At 21.3% G+C, this 22,591-nt stretch overlaps 1 protein-coding gene across 2 annotated transcripts in view; it reads right to left on the reverse strand.

Annotated features, from left to right (window-relative positions):
• Positions 1-22,591, reverse strand: part of LOC129608794 (mushroom body large-type Kenyon cell-specific protein 1) — a 114,111-nt gene that overhangs the window by 56,653 nt on the left and 34,867 nt on the right. Inside the window, exon 1 of one of the 2 annotated variants that reach the window (XM_055520526.1) lies at positions 14,930-15,481. The exons of the other annotated variant lie outside the window; for it this stretch is intronic. The gene's annotated coding sequence lies outside the window, so the exon portion shown is untranslated. Of the gene's footprint in view, positions 1-14,929; positions 15,482-22,591 lie in introns of those variants that run through there. 2 annotated transcript variants of the gene reach the window in all.

Genomic DNA, 22,591 nt, shown 5'->3' on the forward strand with positions numbered 1-22,591 from the left:
ATACGTGTACACAATGCCTTTGCTTTTATAATTTAACATAGTTAATAAAATAGTAACGATTCCATATATTCCCCTCAATTTTTTGCATACGTATTATATAATTAGAACTAGCATGTATGTAATTTGGTTATTCATTTATATTTATATTTGAATCTCTTCTATATATTCCACCACCTCTTCATTCTAATTGTAATATTTTCGTTTTTTGAACATGTTATTTATTTTATATATATAAATAAAATCAATTATGTTAAACACAAATTCATGATTCTTATATACATATATATTCACTTGTATATAAAAGATATAAATTAATAAAAAATAAAAAATAAAAGATAAAAAAAATTAAATGAATAAATTATAAATTATTGTTAACGCGAAAATGCACTATGGAACTAGGAACAAAAATAAAAAAAATAATATGTGTAAATATTGCATACATACTTGTATATGTACAAATTTTCTATATTTGAATATGTGTCTATTTAAATATCATTACATTTGTATGTACATATTATATGTATATATAAATATACAAATTCCTGCAACCATATTGTTTACTTTAAATGAAAAATAATATTTTAGTAAACAAAAAATCATATACAAAAATGAAAAAATTTTCGTGTTTTTAGAATTATTTAAAAAATAAAATAATAAAAATAAAAAAAAAAATAAAGTTGCTATTTTTTAATAATTCTGTTATTGTTGTTTTTGAACTCATTAGAATTTAAGTTTAGTAAAAATAAAATGACATAAATTCAAGAGAAATCTACAATTTTTACATTAATTTTCTTGTTTACAATAGGTTTTTACGCCATCCACCATATTGAAATTTGGGAAGTTACGAGTATAAATATACACAACAATAGATTGTTTAGATAAGCTTAGAAAATTATAATTCTTAAATGTTCCCTCGAAATATCATAATTAAAAATTTTGAAGTATGAAAATAAAATGATAATAATTATTTTTTCTAGTAACATAAAATAGCTGTTATTACATCAATCTCGTAGTGAATCAGTTCTTAATCAGAGTTGACACCATTAAACATTATGTTCGTGGATTAAGGTCGATTTGATTAGAATTTGGCGGAAATGCAATATGCAATTTAAGCCCTTTCAGTACATAAGTAAATAAAACAGAAATATACATAGAAGCAGTCTACTTCTATTTGTCAAACATTGTTGTATTTTAGAAATAACAAAATTAATTGGTGAAAAGAGTGTCATATTCAATGATTCCTTATTTCAATTGAAATATTTTATCAATTTATTAAAATTCTTTATATTATTCAATTTTTGTCCAATTTTCGCCGAGTTTTCGCTCAATTTTCGCTAAAAAATTATAAAAAATTTTAAATTTTTTTCAAAAACAAAGTGTTAAAGGTGGAAATTATAAACGTTAACTAGAATTTTTTTAATAAAATTTTTAATAAAATTTTCACATGGTTATGTGAAAATTAAAACCAGCAGAGAAAAATAAACAAAAAAAAAGTAGACCAAAAAATAAATTTTTTTGAAATCCAATGTTATCTATGTATGTATATATATACTTAAAATAAAAACAACAAAAAATGCACTTTTTTGTGGTGCTAAACAAAAAAAAACTGAGCTAACAAATAAAAAGCAAAAAAAAAAAAGAATAAAAACAAAAAAAGATTCCAGAAGTTGCAAATGAAGAACCACACCTTAATCACTTTAAAAGGAAAATAATTTAAAAATTGCATTCGCAATTCATTAGAACGGTCGAGGTTATAATTTTTTTTTTGTTTTTTTTTTGTGTTTTGTTAGTATTTTTTATTATAATTTTGTTTTTCTTTACTATTAGTATTTTATTACTATAATTCTATTGTTGTTGTTGTGTAGTTGCCTTGTTATTATTTTGTTTCGGGCATTATAACACCACCATTAACTGTGTTTACACCTATACATATACACCTATAAGTGTTTATTTTTCCTTCTTATTATTTTACTAAAATTTTTCTATAATACAATTTTTATATATATATATATACGGTAAAAGAAGTTGATTAGGTTTTCTGTATGATGTTATTTTATATAAGTGCAACCAAATGCAACTAGTATTAATCATATTGAATATATACAAGAGTATGTACAAATAAGTACATTATATGACTACGTGTAGATATAGGGTTGTGTTCAAGGTGTATAAAAATAGATGATAATAAAAAAAAATATAACGATAAGAATAACAAATAAAAAATGCATATGAACTTTTATATTAGCTTTTTAGCTATAATTCAAGTCTATATACAGCAATAAAAAAAGGGAAATATTAAGAGATAAACAAGCGAAAATGATAAAGATACATAACCTTTCAGGTCTCCTGCTCACTCATTTGCTCACTTCATTCTTGTATAATATTCAATGATAAATTCAATAAATTTCAAATTTTTATCACTTTATAATTTTTGTTTTACATTTTATTTTGTATAATCTTTGATGGCGTTTATTCATTGAAATTTTAATGATAACATAATACACATATTCATACAATATATATACCTATATGTGTTGGAGTACTTATACCTGTACATGAAAATGTGCACAGTTAGGTACACCAATTGTTTTTTTTTTATTATACATACATCTAGTATAACAATTATTACTTTCTTTTATAATAATTTTTGCAATATAGAAATTTTTAATGTTTTAATTTAAGTTCGCCCCTACTGCATATTTTATATTTTATATTCATATTTTTATTAACTGAATGCACTCACAAACATTATTGCATGCGTATACATATGCATTTATTTATATTTTTTTCGCTTGGATCTATTTATTTTTTGACAGATGTAAATTATGACATTTGTATAAAATTTTACCTGTTTGTTATTTTTTAATTCTTAATGTAATTCTAAATGTTGATTTTTTTTTGTTTTGTTATTTTAAATATTAGCCAATATATTAAGTTGAGAGACACCAACCTAGGATGTAATTACAGGTAAATTTAATTGGTTTTTGGGTTTGGTCAGAGTGTAATTTATTATTTTATAAATTAATAAAACTAAAAATTGAATATATAGGAAACAAAATATAGTGCAACACTATAAATGTAAAAGAAAACAATTGAATATTAAAAGTGTTTAAATTTGAACAAATTACAAATAAAACGTTGTGGAAAACAGGAAGGAATTTTAAAGTTCAAATTAGCAGAACAAAAATTTTTTTGTAAAGTTAGAGAAATCGTGTTAACAATGGCGTTATGGAATTAATGTAAAAATAATTTTGAATGTGAATCAAATTTTCTTCCACTTCTAATTTTGATATATGAAAAATTTAAACTTTGATTTATACAATTATATTTTTTTAAAATTCTTATACTTTCAACAGTTTCTAGTAGAACAATAAGGTATGAATTATAATCAATAATATTTGAGAAAAACCAAAATTTTCCTATTAAAGTAATATTTTTATATTGTTCTAAAATCGTTAATAAACTCGTAGCTTCAAAACGCAGAAAAACTTAACTAAAATGATAGGACTGTACAAAGTGCATAACATCAAAACTGAAACATAGTAAAAAGGAATGAATGAAACAGTACAAATGAAACAGTACAAAGGAATTTAATAAATTTTATATTTGAAAAAAATTTTATGTGGCCCGTACATAACCGATCGCAATGTAAATAGTTTAATTTAGCGAAAGCGTGGCGAAAAATTATGAAAATGCCTTTATAATTTTATAGAAGCTTTTAGTTAACATACCTAGAAAAATGTTAATTTGGCTCTTAGTAGAGTTTAGCATTGTGCCATTCGAATTCCCTGAATGATTTGCCAGGTAGCAATCAGAGCTCAAATAATAAATTTCAAAGAATTCCGCCAATATATTCCGCAGATATGGTAAAGGATGTTATATCGCCCATAATTCGGTTTTTGAGAACCTGAATTCAAATATTAAATTTCAAGCAAACCGGTTAATAATTTCTCTATATGTGCGCAAATATATAAAATCGGCCCGTAAAAAGGTCCAGTTCTCGGGTCTCACATATCCCCTAAAGTTGATTAATTCGTAACATATTCAAAATAAACTCTTGATTTTAGCCGAACAGAAGAAATCGCACACGCAGATCGACAGACCGACAAAGTAACAAACCGGCAAACCGACTACCACGGAGAAGTACGTTCCCATCAAAAACTCAACATTCAAAATTTTAGCGCTATCTCATAACCTCCCTTATTGTATTCAATGCGGTCGGTAAAAGAACTAAAATAATAGAAAAAGAAAATCAAATTTTATAATTTTCATACTGAGTCTAATATATTTGTGTCTAATATATATTTGTATATTGATATTTATTTAAAGTTTAACTGTAGACGTAGTAGTATTTTAAAAATTTTTATTTTATTTATATTTATTATTATTTTTTTATTATTATTCAACAATAATAAAAATGTGGTCGACCCTGAATAAAATTGAATGCGTTTTTTATATTCAATTTATTTATTTTTTTTTTCTGATATTCTTGTATTCTTTTTTAACTAAAATTTTTTTAATTTTTTATTAAATTTTTTACTTTTTTTTTATAAGATGACGTAAAAAAACGTTGTAGATGCATTTCCGTAAAATAGCAGAAAAAATTAAGCTTAAATTTTAGTGCTAGTAAAAATTGTTACATTTGAGGCGAAGATTTGGATCCTAGGTCTTTTAAAAATTTGTAAATTGATTTATCGTAGTTTGTGCAAAATTTAGGGCTTGTTCTTTTAAGCAGGGAAATTTTGTTATCGTATTCTACTTTTTTGGCATACGCTACGCATTTGTTTACGTACAAAAAAATTTTTAATTATATTATTATAAGTATTGGAATTTAAAGGTGTTTAGAATCTAATTTTCTCTTGAGAATCTAAAAAAAATTTTTTTTCTTGATTTTAGACAAAAGACTTTCTTATAAAGAGTTTTGTTATTTTAGAGGTTAAACAATTTGCTTATTTTGACTTTTTTCTATTCGATTTACTTCCGTATTGTGTAGTTAGTAAAATATTTAAGGGGCATGTTGGATGTTACTGGTTTATTGTATTCAAAGATTTTCCAAACAAGCCTTAGACAAATTAGTCATATTTCATGGTAAATGGATACAATTTTTTAAATTTAAAAATTGTAATTTGAAATATATAAAAAAAATGTAGGAAGTTTGTTTTTTAGAAAACCTATAAAATTTTTTATTGAAATAACTTCTTACTTGTTTTAAGGATATTTTTATTATTATTTTCAAAATAATGTGTGAGGCTAACAATAGCTATTTAATTTGAATTTCTCATTTTTTTATGACATTTCTGAAAAATGGTGTATAATTTAAATTTGTATTGAAAGATGTTGTTAGCAATACGGAAAAACTAAAATTGCCTCTTTCTAGGCGAATTTTTTTTTTTATGTTTAAATTATTTCAACGAATACATAAATTGATTAAATTGCAAATATATTTTTTTAAAAAATTTTTGCAAAACTTGTAATTTTTATGAAAGTTTTTTTTGGTACCAATTCCACACGAATTCTCATTCGTTTTCCCTTAAGGGGTACTGTTTACATTTTTATTGTTTTCCTTGGTATTAACATAATAAATTTATAAATAAAGTAGCTTCCCATATACGTAAATTGCCATATGAAATTTATGAAAAAGTAAATATTTTAGCCATTGTTTGTTTTTCCTTTTATATTTTTTTTAATTTTTTTAATATTTTTAATATTTTACTATTATATTAGGTCTTTTATAATGTGCAAGTAAAAAGGATTTTTTAAAACTGGTTAAATGAAAAAATAGGCTAAGTGAGATAACAATATAATTCTGTTCCTTGAATTATACTTGAAATTTAATAAAACAAAAAAAAAGCAGAAGAAAAAATGTTCACTTCTTAACTTCCTTTTTTTTCATTGAGTGCACAGTTAAGAAAAGAAGAAGAAAATACAAAAATTATATTCAATTAAAGTTGTTGAAATTGATCAAATAACAAAAAAAAACAAACATGATCTTTAAATGTAATGGAATTTGTGTATAACAGTTTCTGGATATGAAGGAATGAGGAAATAAAAATGAATATTGTTTATAAAAATAAAAAAGAAAGGATAATGTAAAACCTTTTCTTTTAAATTCTATAGAACAATAAATTTTTGTTAACAGTCTTAATCCTGTTATAATTTTTATATTACTTTTCTTAGATTTTTCATTATTGCAAATTATTATTGAAATAATTTTTCTTCTGATGTACCAACCTTGTTGCAATTGTGACCAGCTCTTTTAATGAAGTGAAAGAAATGTCTTTAATATTAGAGAGAAGAGCTGGTTCTGTAATATTGATAATCAATGAGCTAAAGACGAAATACATGCAAGTGACGCGAAATGATATAAGAAGGTACCCTTAAAATATAACTATTAACAATTGCAACTTTGAAGTTGCGAATATAGCTAACAGCTCGAAGGTGAACGTATAGCTGCGAAACATGGACTATGACAACAAATGACGAGGAAAAGTTAAAAATATTTGAAAGAAAACTGCTTACAAAAATATTTGGTCTAAAATTAAATGAAAACGGAGAATATGAAATTAGATCAAATCAGAGACTAGAAGAACTAATTGATGGCAAAATTATCGTCAAATATATTAAGCGGCACAGACTAAGATGGACTGGATACGTATCTCGAGTGCCAGAATATCATTGAGTTCATAATTGGAGAGAAACTGTTCAGAAAGAAATAATGTTATTTTTTCGCTAACATCTTGTAACTATGTAACTGCAACAATTTATATACAAAATAAAAAATTTTTAATAATTGTAAAATTGTTAACAATCGATGTGTGTACATTCTTAAAATTTAATCACGCCATTTTTATAATTTTTAAAATATTATATTTTAAGTTTAATTATTGGTCAACAAATTAAATTTTTATTTAACATTTGTTTTTTTTCTTGTGTAATTTTAACAATTTTATAATTCTAATTATAAAATATTAAATATATACTCAAAAAATATACATATATATGTACTTGAGTATATAAATGAAGATAATAATATTTTATTAGTTAAACTCAAATAAAATTAAAAGGTTATTTTAAAGATAAGAATTTTAAATTAAACATACAAAAACACAAAAAAAATTGAGTCAAAACTTAAGTGATAAGAAAATAAAAAATGTCTAGTTTTAAAACGAAAATTACATTTTTTTTTTAATCTAGATTATTTAATAATATTGAAACTTTTCGGAATTACATAAATGCATTTTTTCTTTTTTCGAAAAATATTCACACATTTAAATTTGAAGCACCACCAGTTGATTAGATTATATTTTAAATATTAATTTGATATTTTATTAAAGGGATTCGATTTTTATTTTAAAAAATCATTTTGAAAACCTACATCAAAAATTATAAATTATATTTTTTTTATAAAAATTATGATAAGCTGTAAAAATGTGATAAGAAAATGTTGATTAAAAATTTGAACTTGAATTTTGGTTTTGACGTAAATTACTCTATGTATTGTAGTTATATGAAATAAAAAAAAGCCTTATTTTGCAGGGTAAGTAGTTGTGAGCTAGAGCCGGCTCGTTTCAGCTAGGGCGAGCCCCAAGTTAATTTATATAACAATTTGCGAGCTTGTTGTTAAAATGAAATTGAAAATTAAAAAAATAAAACAAAAAGAAATGGAAATGAATCTGGTATAGCCACTCCAACAAAAGTCATGCAATACCAAATAAAAGAAAAGCTTAAACTCAGTTTTCAAAAGTTTTGTGTCAAGACACACTTATATTTGAATGGAAATAGTATAGCTAAAAAGAATATAATTATGTATATTGTGCTGTAAATAATTAGTCTACATGGAGAAAGAAAAAAGAAGAATTGTATTCAGAGAACCAACTTTGAATTTGGCAATATATAAAATTAAGAGTTAATACACAAGTTTAAAAAAACAAACACATTATTTCGTTTATGAATTGATGAATAAAAATATTATATTTGATATGATACAGGTTTGATCTATAACAAAGAACGATTTAGTAAAACTATGCAAGTAAACTTTAAAGAACATTAATCAGCATTTTTTCAACATCAGGATAAAATATTGAATGCAATTAATTTGATCGTGAATAAATTGAGCACTGTACAAGTTTTCATATTATCTTGATTTCTGATAGTTTGACATAGCCAGTTTAACTTGTAAGATCATAAATATATTTAATAGGAATGTACCATATGTCTGTTATCAATCCCTAATTCTTGATCATGTCCCTAACATAATATCTGTGGCAATATATTATAACAGCTTAAGTCAAAAAACCCAATTTTACAATACGGCGATTTTAAGTTTTAAATAATTCTGTTAAAAAAGTTTACTTATATTTGAAGAAAAATAAAAGATATTTTAAAAGGACTATATTCACCCTAAAATATTTTAAATTTTGGTTTATACCGCTCCCCGGGAAATAGCGTAAATTTAATAAAAAAAGAAATAAGCGGTTATATAAAACTTTAAAACATACTGTAAAAAACCTATTTCCAGTTAAGCTCTTATATAAAAATTAAACTAGGGATATATTATGACATACCTTAAGTTAAGCTGTTTCATAGAAATATTACGTGCAACTTAAAGAATCTTATGTTACAAATAGAATTTTAAAACAAAATTTTAAGTGAAATGCTTTTTATTTCAAAATAAATTTATAAGAAAAACATTCAATGTTCTTAAATTAAAATATTTTGAATTTATACATAAATTATTAAAAAAGCATTATGCATAAAACTATAATAGTTTAACCAACTGCATTTTCATCAAGATGTATTGTAATATAATGCATTGTAATTATAATGTTACATATTTATATATTTCATTTTTACTACGGTAATAACATAATATTATATTATAATGTTATCTGTAAAAATATTGCCTACATTGATTCATTTTATTACTCAGGTAAATTATCTTCATCATATTCTGTCAAATCTGGGTGTATATCCGGCAATATATCTGTAGAAAGGTTTTGGTAAAAGTTATGAAAGGTTGGATCAATATATGGTAGAAGATCTAATAAATCTTTTTTTTTCTGATGACTTATTCGTGGTATTTCTTTTATTATTTCAATTTCTTTCAATGTACCAGCTTTTACACCTCTTTTAATTAAGTTAAGAACTTCAAAAGCTTCGTCCTCGTTCAAATTTGTTTTATACTGTATTTTCCCAAAGCAACTCTTATCGTACCTAACCCAGCGCAGTTCTTTCCATGAAAATTGGTTAGAATTTTCGTTTCGTTTCCTCCAAATAAAGTTCGATTTTGCAAACAAAGAAAAATTTTTAAAGTCGTTTTTATTCATTGTGGTTACAATAAATTGTTTTTTTACTCCAACTGTACTTATGAAGTTTGCCCAATCTCTAGGGTGATGTATTTTTGAACTTGTCCGTTTTATTTTTCGTTCGATGATGGCATGGTCACTGTCAGATTCCATATGAGTATGACCCGGTTCCAAAAATTTATGGTCTATGACTGTTATGTGGGCACTGCCTTGCAAAAATGCCATAAACATAGAACTGAGAAATGAATTTTTATTTTGACCCACACAAGAATCGCTATAAAAAATTACATGTTTTGTTTGTTTAATAGTATCTAAAGTTTCCAAATGTTTTAAAATACATGCAGCTATCTCATTGCCACCACGTTTAGCTTTTGTTTCGTCCCATATATAGCAATATGCATTGCCGCTATAACAATCATGGATTGTTAAGTTATACGTCCACAATTTTCTTTTATAGAAGCTTACAGAATTCTGCAGATATGGAGTAGGAAGACATTGCTGTAGGTCGAAAGTGTAAGTGCGAGTAGATTTATTTAAAAAAGCTGATGCCTTGTCTCTTCTCTTAGTTTTGTTTGGGTTTTTTGGTTTAGTTATAGTTTTTGTATCTTCTATATTTAAAAGAGACGAAATATAAAGAATTCGTTTGTTATAGGTTCCTAAGTTCCAGTACTTTTCAAACAAATGTCTTTGTTCAACAATAGAAATTCTATCTTTACAATTTTTTCTACAATTTTCTTTTAAAGTTATAAATTTTCTTGCTGATACAATTTTGCTTTTATTTTTGTAGGATTGTCCAGTGTTTCTTTTAAGTGTACGAGTTTTTTGAGAATCAATTTTCGCTGAAATATCGAGTTCATCTTCGTCTTCTACCGATTGCAAGACATTTTCTTCAATTTGTTTCCCTAACACCGAAGTATTTCCATCCCTACTACTAGTTTCAGATGAACTTTCACATTGGGAAATATTAAAGCTGGGATCTGCTAATGAGTCATCGGAATCCTCTATGTGGCCTAATATTTCTTTATTAAAGTCTGAAACATTTTTTGAACAGCAGGGTGTTGCTTTAGGAAAATATGTTTTTTGTTTGTTGACATTAGCGTTAGAATTATTTATTTCAGCTGTTTCTACAAAATAATAAGAGAAAACCATAGCCCATAATTTATTATTTATTCATAATATGCACAAAATTTAATTACACTAAACTAATATAATCGTTAAAAAAAAAAAGAAAAGTAAACTTCTGATTTTTTAAAATATTATAGTCTGTTAATATGATAATGAAAATAATAAATAAAGCAAAAATTTATTTTTTAATATTAGGCTTATGTACTCCTACTATTATATGTAAGATATTAAAAATTTAGTGTCATAAAATTTTATGAAAAAATTGTAATATTCCAAATATTTGTCACACTTTGTACATAATAAATCTAATTCAAATTATTTTTAAAAGACATTATGAATAAACTTACCATTCAGATTCTGGCGACTTCCAACAATTTTTCTAGCCATTTCTAACATAGTTTTCGCTCTTGATGACATTTTAATTTTTTTTTTATACCTATAATATAGTATGAATTACCTTTCAATTGTATTTTTTTTAATTTGTTTTCGGCAGTGTATTTTCCTTAAAAACTCTCAATTTTTCATTTGATTTTATATAAAACACTTATAAACACTCACATAATATTTGATCAAACTCAAGAATAAGACTGAATGATGCATTCAATGTAAACGCTTAACAATACTTATGATTCAGTTAAAAAACCGTTAGAATTTTTTATAAAAACTTAAAACGATTTAGGTTACTGCCAAAACAAAATTTAGTTTTTTGTAACCGCTTAACTCTAATAAAGAAATACTTGTAAAAAATTCCAATTTAATATAAAAGCTTATCTCGACATAAGCTGTTATAATTTTTAAAACTAAATTTTTTTTCCGAAAAATTTTTAATATCTTATAATAACTTAACTTGAATTAGGAAAATTTAATAAAATATCATATGTATTTTCGTTTTCTTAAGTGAAGTTAAGTCATTATATTTTGTGCAGATATTCACTTAACAGAGTTAAGCGAATATATCAATGGCAATATTTCAGGACTGGAAAATGCTACATTTACCAAAATTTGACACAATATAAATTTTTGGACGCTGAATTCAATGGTGCTTATATCTCAATTTTGTCTTATCTCGACTTAAGCGTTTATAATATATTGCCACAGATATAATCATCAAACAAAAATTTTATTGAAAATCACGTATTCCAAAAACATATAACAGCTTTAAGAACTTTAACTTTAATCAACAAACCATTATTGATTTAAAATAATTCTTTATGTTATAGAACCTATAAAAACAATTAATATTATTGTTCTAAATTAGTTTAAATTTTCAATTTTATAAACAAAAGCACATGGTTGTACAAAAATCTATTTATAAATTTTAAATAATTAACAATATCCATTTATTATTAATTATTACCCAAATATATATTATGTTTGTGTATTCTAATTCAATTTGGGGATTATAATAGACTATATGGAATATAAATTATATATTTAAAATTGTATTAAAGTTAGTGTATAATAGCACAGAGTTCGTATATTAAAAATATAAATGTTGTAATTTTATAAATATTTTTATATATCAAACAATAATAATTCTATATAGTACTAACTCTACAAAATGTACATATATATAGAAATGGACCTACCATCTAATCAGATGTTGTGTGAATTTTATTCTAAAATATATATATATATATTATGTACAAGTACACGTACATATGAATGGTATATGTATTTGTGCAAAATGATAAATTTTGTTTTTATTTGTTTTGTTATATTTATATGATGCTGCCCCCGTATTGTACATAATGACTGCAATTCTGATTTTATAACTAGAAAATTAAATTATTGTGGTTACTGAACTTATATATTATATACATATAGGAAATTATTTTATATATATAGAATATTTGCATATAAAGCATAATCACCTATATAATAAGAGTTAAATTACAGTATTTAGAAATACAGATTTGTTTATTGTGAATATATAATAATTATATATATATATATACATGTTTATTTAAGGTAGGAAGATATATGAATTGTTGGACGTTTAGATATAGGTAATTTGTTCAATTTCCTATAGTATAAAAGTATATAATACTTGTATAACAGTTTAGTGTATAAATATGTACGATTATTAAAATTTTCTCAATGAATAGCAATAATAAAACTTATATAAATGACAATAATAATAATAATATAATAAACAATATAGTAAATATACAATCAAATAAACACATAAATATTTATTTTATACAGCATTATTTAGAATTAGAAATTGTAACAGCAACAGCAGCAACAGTATCAGTAGCAGCTGGTTGTTAATGAAATAGCAAGTAAATGTTAATATTTTGTATGTATATTTGCATACATATAATTTTGTAGCATTAAAATAATTATGAAAAAAAAGTTAAAATATAATAATAATCAACAAATATTGTACGAGTATAGAAATTTTAAGCTCTACATAAATTTAATCATAATTTTTAAGGATTATTACATTAAAGTATAAAATACCATATACACAATAATAATGTGTGACATACTTAAATATATTATGCATGTTATAGAAAGTGTAAGGATTAAATATGTAATTTGATAATTTAATATTATTTTCATTAGAATTTCAATATTATTTTAATAATAACCTATTAGTTTTTTCAATATGTTTAGGGAGTAAAAAAGAAGCAAAAAAAAAAGAAAGAGATTCGATTTCATTACCAAAATAAATTTTTACTTTCACTGAAATTTTGAATATTTAAAATTAAAATGACTTAATATGTATATGTATAAGTATTTGATATTGTGCTTAAATTATGTGAATATGCTTAAGTATGTGTATTTCAACATTATTGTATTGTAATATTGTTCAATATTGACAAATTATTTATGGCAAATTCCCAATATTTATTCTTAATTAAATTGGTAAATAAAATTATGGTTTGAAAAATTTCATTATTTATTATAATATTGTAAATTAAGCTTTTTCTAATATCTATTGTATATAATGATAATAATAATTACATGGTAAATTATTAGTTATCTGAATAGAATCTATAGAATAAAATTTTTAATAAAATATTTAAAAAGTTTTATTAATTCTTCTTAAACACATTATTTGTAAAAAAAATTTAGGTTGCCCTTTATAAAATTTACTTTTTTGGAATTCTTCTTAAAAGGAATATGGTAACATTGTTGTAGCGGTTATATTGCAAAAATCTGATGCTAGTTTTATAATATAAAAATGAAAAACATATTAACTATAGGAAAATAGGGGGTCGGCACAGTATTATAGTAATAAATTTTTGCAAATTCTAGGAACATCTTAAAAGTATTATTTTTTCTGATCACAAAATGAAAAGTGTATTTTATATCTAAATTTATATATGAGAATTTTCGAAAAAATGATATTTTTGACTGTTTATTTATTTAAGAGCTTAAAATGCTCTTAAATTAATTGCAACAATTGATTTTACTAAATTATTGAAATAATCTGAAAAATATTTCAATAATTAAAAGTTATTTATTAAAGAAGATATATTTGTCTCATTATGCGATAATAGGCGACACTATGATTGAATTAAATTCAAATATTAAAATGAATTATGATGAACCTATTATTTTTATTTTATATAGCACTTTTTTGTTGAACGTTTGTAAATTTGCATATAGTATTAATTAACAAATTTAAAAATTATAGCAATATTGTTGAAAATTTTTCACCAATAAAATGATTATGAATAAAAATTAATGCCATTTAATCATAAATCACAATTTCATGTATATTATATAATAAATATGTACTTGTATATAAGTATATTACAAAAATATATAATTCATTATTGGCACTTTTATATAATACAAATAATAAAATATAAAAAAATATTTTGCAATTAGTAGTATTATTAATTGTTTTTGAAGACCCCCTCTTCCCAACTATTCAAAATTAAGAATTCTTAATTAAAATTTTAATAAATTAATTAAAATTTTTAAGAAATTGATTTCCAAAGAATTGAATTTTTAGGAAAAATTCATATGTTTTAAGGGATATTCAGCAATTTTTAAAAAATTGATTAAGGCAACAATATGATAAATTTTATATTATAAGAAAATATTTATGTGTATATTTAATAAACAATATAAGAGCTTTTAGTAACAAAACCTAAAAAAAACTAAATATGTATGAATAACATTGCAATTAATCTTCATCGCAAAATTAAACAAAACATTTTTGTAATTTGATATTTTTTAAAAACATTTTTCTTGTCTCGTTTTTTTGCTATTTCATTTGCAAATATTTGTGTAAAATGCATAATAAAAATGTTTATAAATTTTGAAATACAATAATATTCGCATTAAATTTTTTTTAACTATTTGTAAAAAAAAATTGTGTTTTAAGTTAGAAAAATTGTTGTAATTACAATAAGCAACAAGATAAATTCAATTTTTTGTTCAAAATAATATTATTATAAATATTTGTTAATATATATATATATATAAAATGTATATAATTTTGTACAAAATCAATTAATAAAGAAATATTTACGTACATCCAGAATATAAAAGTAATTTCTCATATATATATATATATATATATATATATTTTGCAGTTAATATATAAGAAGAAAAATCAACAATCAGATGATTATACTGCCGGTTATAAAAATCCTTGAACTGTGATATTCTGTATATATATATATATATCAATATGTATGTATTTGTATATATTATGATCTCCGAATATTGATTTGTATATGCGATGAAAACTTTTGTATATATTGTGTTTTTGTTATTTTATATACGCAATTTATTAATTATTGTATAAAATATATTGTTAAATTTTTAAGAGAAATGTTTTCACTTCCTTAATAATTGAAATATTTATTTAAAAAAAAAAATTTTCAAAACAAAAAAAAATTTTTTTTCCAATATTTTTTCTTTATTTTGTTCTTATATTTTTATTAATTTTTTTTATTATTTCTTCTCTTTTTCTTTACTTTGTATTAATTTTATTTTATAACTAAAATTTTTTTTTTTAATTTTTTTTTTGTAAATATTTGTATATAATTTTGTAAATTTTATATATATAATTTTTTTTTTTTTAAATTTCACTTTGAGACAAAACAGAATTTTACGAAAAAAAAAATCACACTGAAATAATTTAAAAAATTTAAATTTTTAAAATTAAATGCAAAAAATAATATAGAAATATTTGTGAAATTTGTGTATTATGTTTAGTTAATTATTTAAATTAAATTTAAAAATTAAATTCGAAAAATTACTAAAATATTTTTTCTTGAAATAATTTGCAATGAGAATGGATGCAGTTTTTAAAAATTTTCGGGATTTTACGATATAAAAATAAGGTTTTTCAGAAAACAAATGTTACAATTTTATTAAATGGTATTAAAAATGATTATCCTGTGTTTAAAACAGTGTTATACACAATAATAATATTATTCCCTATTATTTAACATAATTAAATAAAAAATTTCTATATCACAATTTAAAGAATTCAATTTCGAAAGATTTTAGTCTGCCGTCGGAACTGTAACTAAAATTTCTTTTTAAAATTGAATGTTATTTGGTTCTTAAATTTTCATAGAAAACTATAGGTTACAATTTTGAAATTTTAATCAAAAAATTTGAATTTGAATGAATTTTAAAATTTAATTTTATTTCAAATTTGTTTGGTTTGAAAGAATATTGAATTTTATTTTAGTTAAAGATGATATAAGTATTCAATATACTTGATAATAATATTTAATGTATTTTAAATCAAAAAATTAAGAAAATTTTGAGTGTTAAGTTTAATATATTTAAATTTTTAATGAATACACACCGAAATCAAAGAAATAACAATCAAATTGTAGTCATTTGTATCACCAAAAAATTGCTTGATTTTAGTTACGATTTTTTAATAAAATTTTCGAAATGAAATAGAAGTTAATTTCAGAAAAGTCCATAAGAAATAAATTAGACGATTTTTCCATAACAATTCCACAATTATACTTGTCCATAAGAATTTGAATAAGAGACTAAGTTGAAATTACTACATTTATAATCACATAAGGAACTGCCAAATGTTTTTTTTTTTAGAATTTCAATTAGCATAATATTAATTTTGTTCATTTCTATAAAATATTCTTCAAAATGTGGTTGAAGCTGTTGACATGTTTATTATTTTCATAAATTTAATACCGGAAAAACTTTTTTTCCCACAAATCTTTTATTATAATGTACAATTTCAATTTAGAAATTTCGTTTTGGGAATTCAAATAAAAATAACCTTAACTAACATCAACTAAAAATTAGGTATTAGAATTTTGTAAATTTTTCTTCATATTTTTTTTTCGGCCCAAATTTTGGAACAAAGTTCAAAGCTCTTCAAATAGTTGTAATTTTACCTTGATTTGTTAATTAGTATTTCCTGTTTTCTTTTTTTGCTTTAACTGTTTATTATATGAGGCTTTTATAATTAATTTAAATGCAATGATTAATTGTATATAACAAATAAAATTCAATGAAATAAAGTAAGTGCATTTTTTTTTTATATTTCAACTTTTTTTCTATATGTATATTTGAATATTAATCTAAAAATAAAATAAACTTTTATGAAAACCGGTTTATAGATTTTAAAAGTTGGAAAAAAAAAATTCAAAAATATGGGGGAAAAAATGTGAAATTCAATAAATTGTTTGTTATATTAAATTTTTATAATTTATAAAATTACTGTAAGAAAACATTAACATGTATATATATTTGTAATTTTAGCATGTAATATTAAGTATGTTTTAAAATATTTGAATTGTAAATTAAATAAATTGTTGGTATTTATTATATAAAAAGCTATGATTCTAATACAACCATAAATCACATATAAAAATATTTTATGATAAAATTAAAAATTTTTTTAGATAAAATATAATTATGTTTAATAATTTGTATTTCAATTAGTTTGCAATTAGTATTTTAAAATAGTATTTATTAAAAAATTAAAATGAAATTGCTAATTACTTTCTATAATATAATTAATAATTTTAAAACATTTTTTTCTAAATAATTATCTTTAAAATTATTTGAACAACACCTTCATTTTCATGTTTATTTTAATTTTGAGCTATTTATTTAGATAATATAAAATTATTGAAATATTTATTTTAAAAGTGTTGTAAAAGTGTTATACTCGTATATAAAAATTGGAAATTTTTTGGCAGAAAAATATTTTATAAAATTATGAAAAAAAGAAAACAAAAAATTCATTTTAAGAAAATCATTCGTTTCAAATTTTATTTTGTAAAAATTTATATTTTCAATAATTTCGCGCCCAAATATATGCAATGAATTTGAGCTTATTATGTTCTAATTTTCCTTAGTTTCGGCTATAAAATATAAGAAGCAAATCAATTTTAATTGTATAATTTAGATTTAATAACTTTTATTAATAAAATTTAAATTCTGCTTTTCATTCTGGATTAAAAAAATGTTTGCTATTCGTTTGTTTTAACTCAAATTTAATTTAAATTAAAAATTTTATTAGAAAACATCACTTTTTCATAAAAAAAAAATGGTAAGGGTTTACAATTAATATTAAGATAACAATTAATAATTAATAACAATAAATAAGAATAAATAAGAACTTTAATAAAATCCTAATTTAATAATAAATAAATTAAAAAATTAAGTGTGAATTCATAATTATTTTCGTTTCATGATTAAATAAAATTTATATTTTGACTATCACGTAATTTATTTTATATAGAGTTTCCGGAGTTAATTTGTTAATTCCGGATTCAAAATATAAATATTCTTGTCATTACAAATTTATTGGTTTTTCACATTTCAAAAAATTTACAGAAAATAGATTTTTTTTTTGCTTCCGTATTGGTTTTTACATTCTTTTGGAAATTTTTTCAAGAAAATTAATATTTTGTATTTATATAATAATTTTTTTTCAATATGTTTAATTAAATATTATTTTTAATTTCTTATTCTTTTTTAAACATAATACACTTTCCTATAGGTATATATTTTCAATAAATCTAAAATAAATAATTTTGTTAAATTGGAATAAAATTTTTTACTTTAAAAATTATTATTGAATTTTATAAATTTGTTTCAAATTTTTTTTTTTAATTTTGCGTAGCACCATTAAAAGTACATACATTTATTATATTATTATTGTTTATTAATTATATTATGTAAATAAATTTTTTGATGTATTTTTTATTTTAATAATATAATTTTATTTATTTAAATTTTTTGTTTTTGTTACTAAACCGTTTTTATACAGCCAAAAATTACAATAACAAAAAAAAAGTTTTCTTTTTTCTTCAAAACTAATAAAAACTACAAAATAAAAAAAATATAAATAAATATTTTATAAGTTTTATAAAATAATTAATTAAATTTAATATTATTTATAAATTTATTTATATGAACAAATAAATTTTACGAACACAATTAATGAAAAATATGAGGAAAATGAAAAAGGAATTCAAGAAATTTAATGAAAATTTTATAAATAAAAATTTTTGTAATTTTATTTTTTTTTGTATAATTAAGAAAAATAATCAAATTGTTATAATTTTTTTTTAATGATTGTTAATTATTTTTGAATAATAGTCAATTATGTTTAACTAATTGTCATAAATTTTTTATTTATGTATAGAGTTTTTTTTTTTATAATATTATTTCAAATTACATTATTAGAATATCATAAATTTATAATTATTATTTCTAAATAATATTATACAATAACTGGCTAAATATTGTTATATGGTATTCAGTTGCAGTGATTCATAATTAAAAAAAAATTTTTAAATGAAAAAACAATAGAAAGTTTTTAAAACATGTAATTAAATAAAAGTATATAAATAAATAAAATCAATATTATTTTATATAATAAAAGTAAAGAATTTAAATTTTAATCGAACTAATTTTGATTTGTCCATTATGATATTTTCTATATATAAGCAAAATGTAATTTGCCGCCGGAATGTAAAATAAATTCTTTTTTTTATGAATGTAAATAAATATAAAAATGTAGAACGTATATGTTTACGTTTATTAAAGAATAATCCTGAAATTTAATATATACACATATATATATAACTTATGTCTTAATATATATATATATATATATATATATATGTAAATATATATATTTTGTTTGTTTTTTTTTTATTTCTTTATTTTGTAATCACTATTAATTTGCACTTATAAAATTTTTATTTTGGTTTAAAATTATTATTATAAAAAAATTTAAAGCGAAAATTAAAGAAGTTTTGAAATTAAAAATATTAACAATAAAAGAAAAAAAATAAAAATTATTTTAATTACAAATATTGTATATATATTATATATATATATATATATATATATTTTTTTAAAATATTAATGAATTTGAACTTTTGTTTTAATAAAATTTAGTTTGCTTTTGTTATTTTCTTTATTAATTTCTTTTGTGTGTCGTTTAAATTGTTTATTATGTAAGTATTTTTGTAATTACATATATATATATATATTTTGTATATATATGTTTATTTATTTTTTTAATTTGATATTAAATTTATTATATATTTGTAATTTTGAAATTTACTTAATAATTTTTTCTTATTTTGTATTTTGCTATAATTGTTTTTTGTTTTTTTTTTTTTTGTGTAATATAATAATTGTTTTAATTTGTAAAAAATTATTTATTTAAAATTTACTATATATTATAATAATAACGTGTATTTGTGTATATAGAATGTATTATTTTTTATTTTATTTTTTCTCAAAAAAATATATGTATATATTTTCTGTTTCTTATTATTTTGTTTTTTTTTCTGTTTTATTTTTTTTTTTGTTCTTTATATTTGATTATTTATTTCAAAAAAATATCGGACGCGATCGGACGCTACTCGGATCGACTCGGGCCGCGTCCGAAAATGCGTTCCGTTGCATATCGATGCGTTTCGTTTATGCGACTGAAAAATTATATCATCACATTCGAAGCGAGGTTCAATTGAGAGCGAAATATATGTTTCTTTTTGTTGTATTTTTCTTTTTTTATTATTTTATTTTCATACATATATTTTTTGTTATTTTCTATGTTCTTTTCATGTTCTTATTATTCTTGTTTTTTTTTATTCTTAATTCTTTTCTTACATTTTATTATTATTGTTTTTTTTTCCAAAATGTGCAAGAACGTTGTGCAAAATGCAATGTTAAAAGAATATCAAAAAAAAAAAAAATAAAAACAAAATATTGTTTTGTTTTCCTATTTTTTTTTTTTGTTATTATTTTCTTTAAATAATGGAAAACATATTATAGCGAGTTTAATATTATGTTAAAAAAGCAAGGGAAGGCAGAACAAACTGTTTTACACAAAACAAAAAAAAAAGCGCATGCGGTTTACTTTGCTATTTTATATTGCAAAAAAAAAAAAAAATGAAATAAAATATGTGAAACAACAACAACAACGAAAAGAACAATAAAAGCAACAACAACAACTACTACAAGACTACAACAACAAAATGGAAAAATTCTATATTTCACCTTTTTATTAAATACACACATATTGTATTCATATACATGTATGTATACTAAAATGCAATACGATATAAATAAAAAAAAATTCTATAGAACGTTCTTAAAAAAATATTTATTTGTTAAAATCTATTACACTAATACAATAATAAATCTTATTTTGACTATCATGCTAATGTCAAATAATAAAAAAGAATCCAATATAAAAGCATGGAAAAACTTCACCCTTTTTTGTTGTTGTCATTTGTGCAAAAAAAAACAAAAATTGACAAAAAAACTACTACAGTATTAGTAAATTTTGTTTATTTTTGTTTTTGTTAAATATTAAAATATAACGTACACGCATTCATATAATTATTTTAAGCGAATATTTATATTTGTATGCGTTACATTTGTGCATATGCATATATTATTGTATAAAAATAATATGCACTCTAATTTCATTACATTTCATGATTAATATGATTTTCTTATACATTATGTTTCATAATAATTCTTTTTAATGTATTAAAGTCTCTCTTTTTCTCTTACATGAGTGTGTATGTATGTATTATTTATATACAATAAAATACAAACGCAATTTAAAAGTAAATTCTATTCTGTTGCTATTGCTCTTTTCTTCTTCTTTTTTGTATAAATGAAAAAATTTCCTATATTATTATTGCATTGCATATATTCTCTCCCTATTTATTTTTCTCTTTCAATCTCTCTCTCTCTCTCTCTCTATTTATTTCTCTCTTTATTTAAACATTCATTCGTTTTATTCTTATCCTTTTTTAATGCACTTTTTTTATATGTATTTTTACTTCTAAATTTGTATTTGTATAAGTTAACAGTTAATATATTACATATGGTATATATGAGTGTTTCTTTTGAAAAAATGCATTGCAAAAACCACATTGCATATCCGCCTTTTTTATTGGTATTAATATTGCATTTAATATGTGTGTTTGTAGAAAGAATTTTTGTTGGTATAATGCATTTGTACTCCCCTTAAAAATGCATTTTTAATATTAATATTTTTTCGTGTGTGTATTAATAAAATTTTATTCTCATTGCAATGTTCTAAATATTTAATATATATGTAGATGTTTTTTTTATTTTATTAATATTTATGTATTTTTTGTGAAGAAAAAATTTTTTTTAAAAGAGGGAAATTTTTTTAAATGATTTTTAGCAAATAAAAATTGAGAAAAAGAATTTGTTAAAAAATATGTAAGATGAAAGAGAGAGAGAGAGCGTGAGTGAGAGAGGAAGAAGTTGAGAGATTAAAAGTAGGAGAGAGAAGAAGCTTTTTAAAGGAAAATTATAGAGAATGGGTAAGGAAGGAATTGAAAAATTATGAAAATATATACATTCATATACAAATAATTTATATTGCATTTATTTATGTGATTTTGTATGCTTGATACAATTATATGTGTGTATATGAATGCATATGTATATAGTGCATTCTATGAATATACGTTATATAGATATTGCTGTTGTCTGTTATTTTCTTATCGGGTATTCGGATGACATACTACTACCGTATTACCATATTTAAAGAACAAAACGCAATTTACTTCTTTCTCTTTCTTTCTCTATCCTAATTTTTTAATATTCTTCTATTTTATATCTTTCGCTTTTCGGTTCAAAAATGTGTGTATTAAAAAAAAACTGTGCAGAAAAAAAAACGT

Source organism: Condylostylus longicornis, unplaced genomic scaffold (genome assembly GCF_029603195.1).
Source record: "Condylostylus longicornis isolate FDR11 unplaced genomic scaffold, ASM2960319v2 ptg000036l, whole genome shotgun sequence".
NCBI lineage: Eukaryota > Metazoa > Arthropoda > Insecta > Diptera > Dolichopodidae > Condylostylus > Condylostylus longicornis.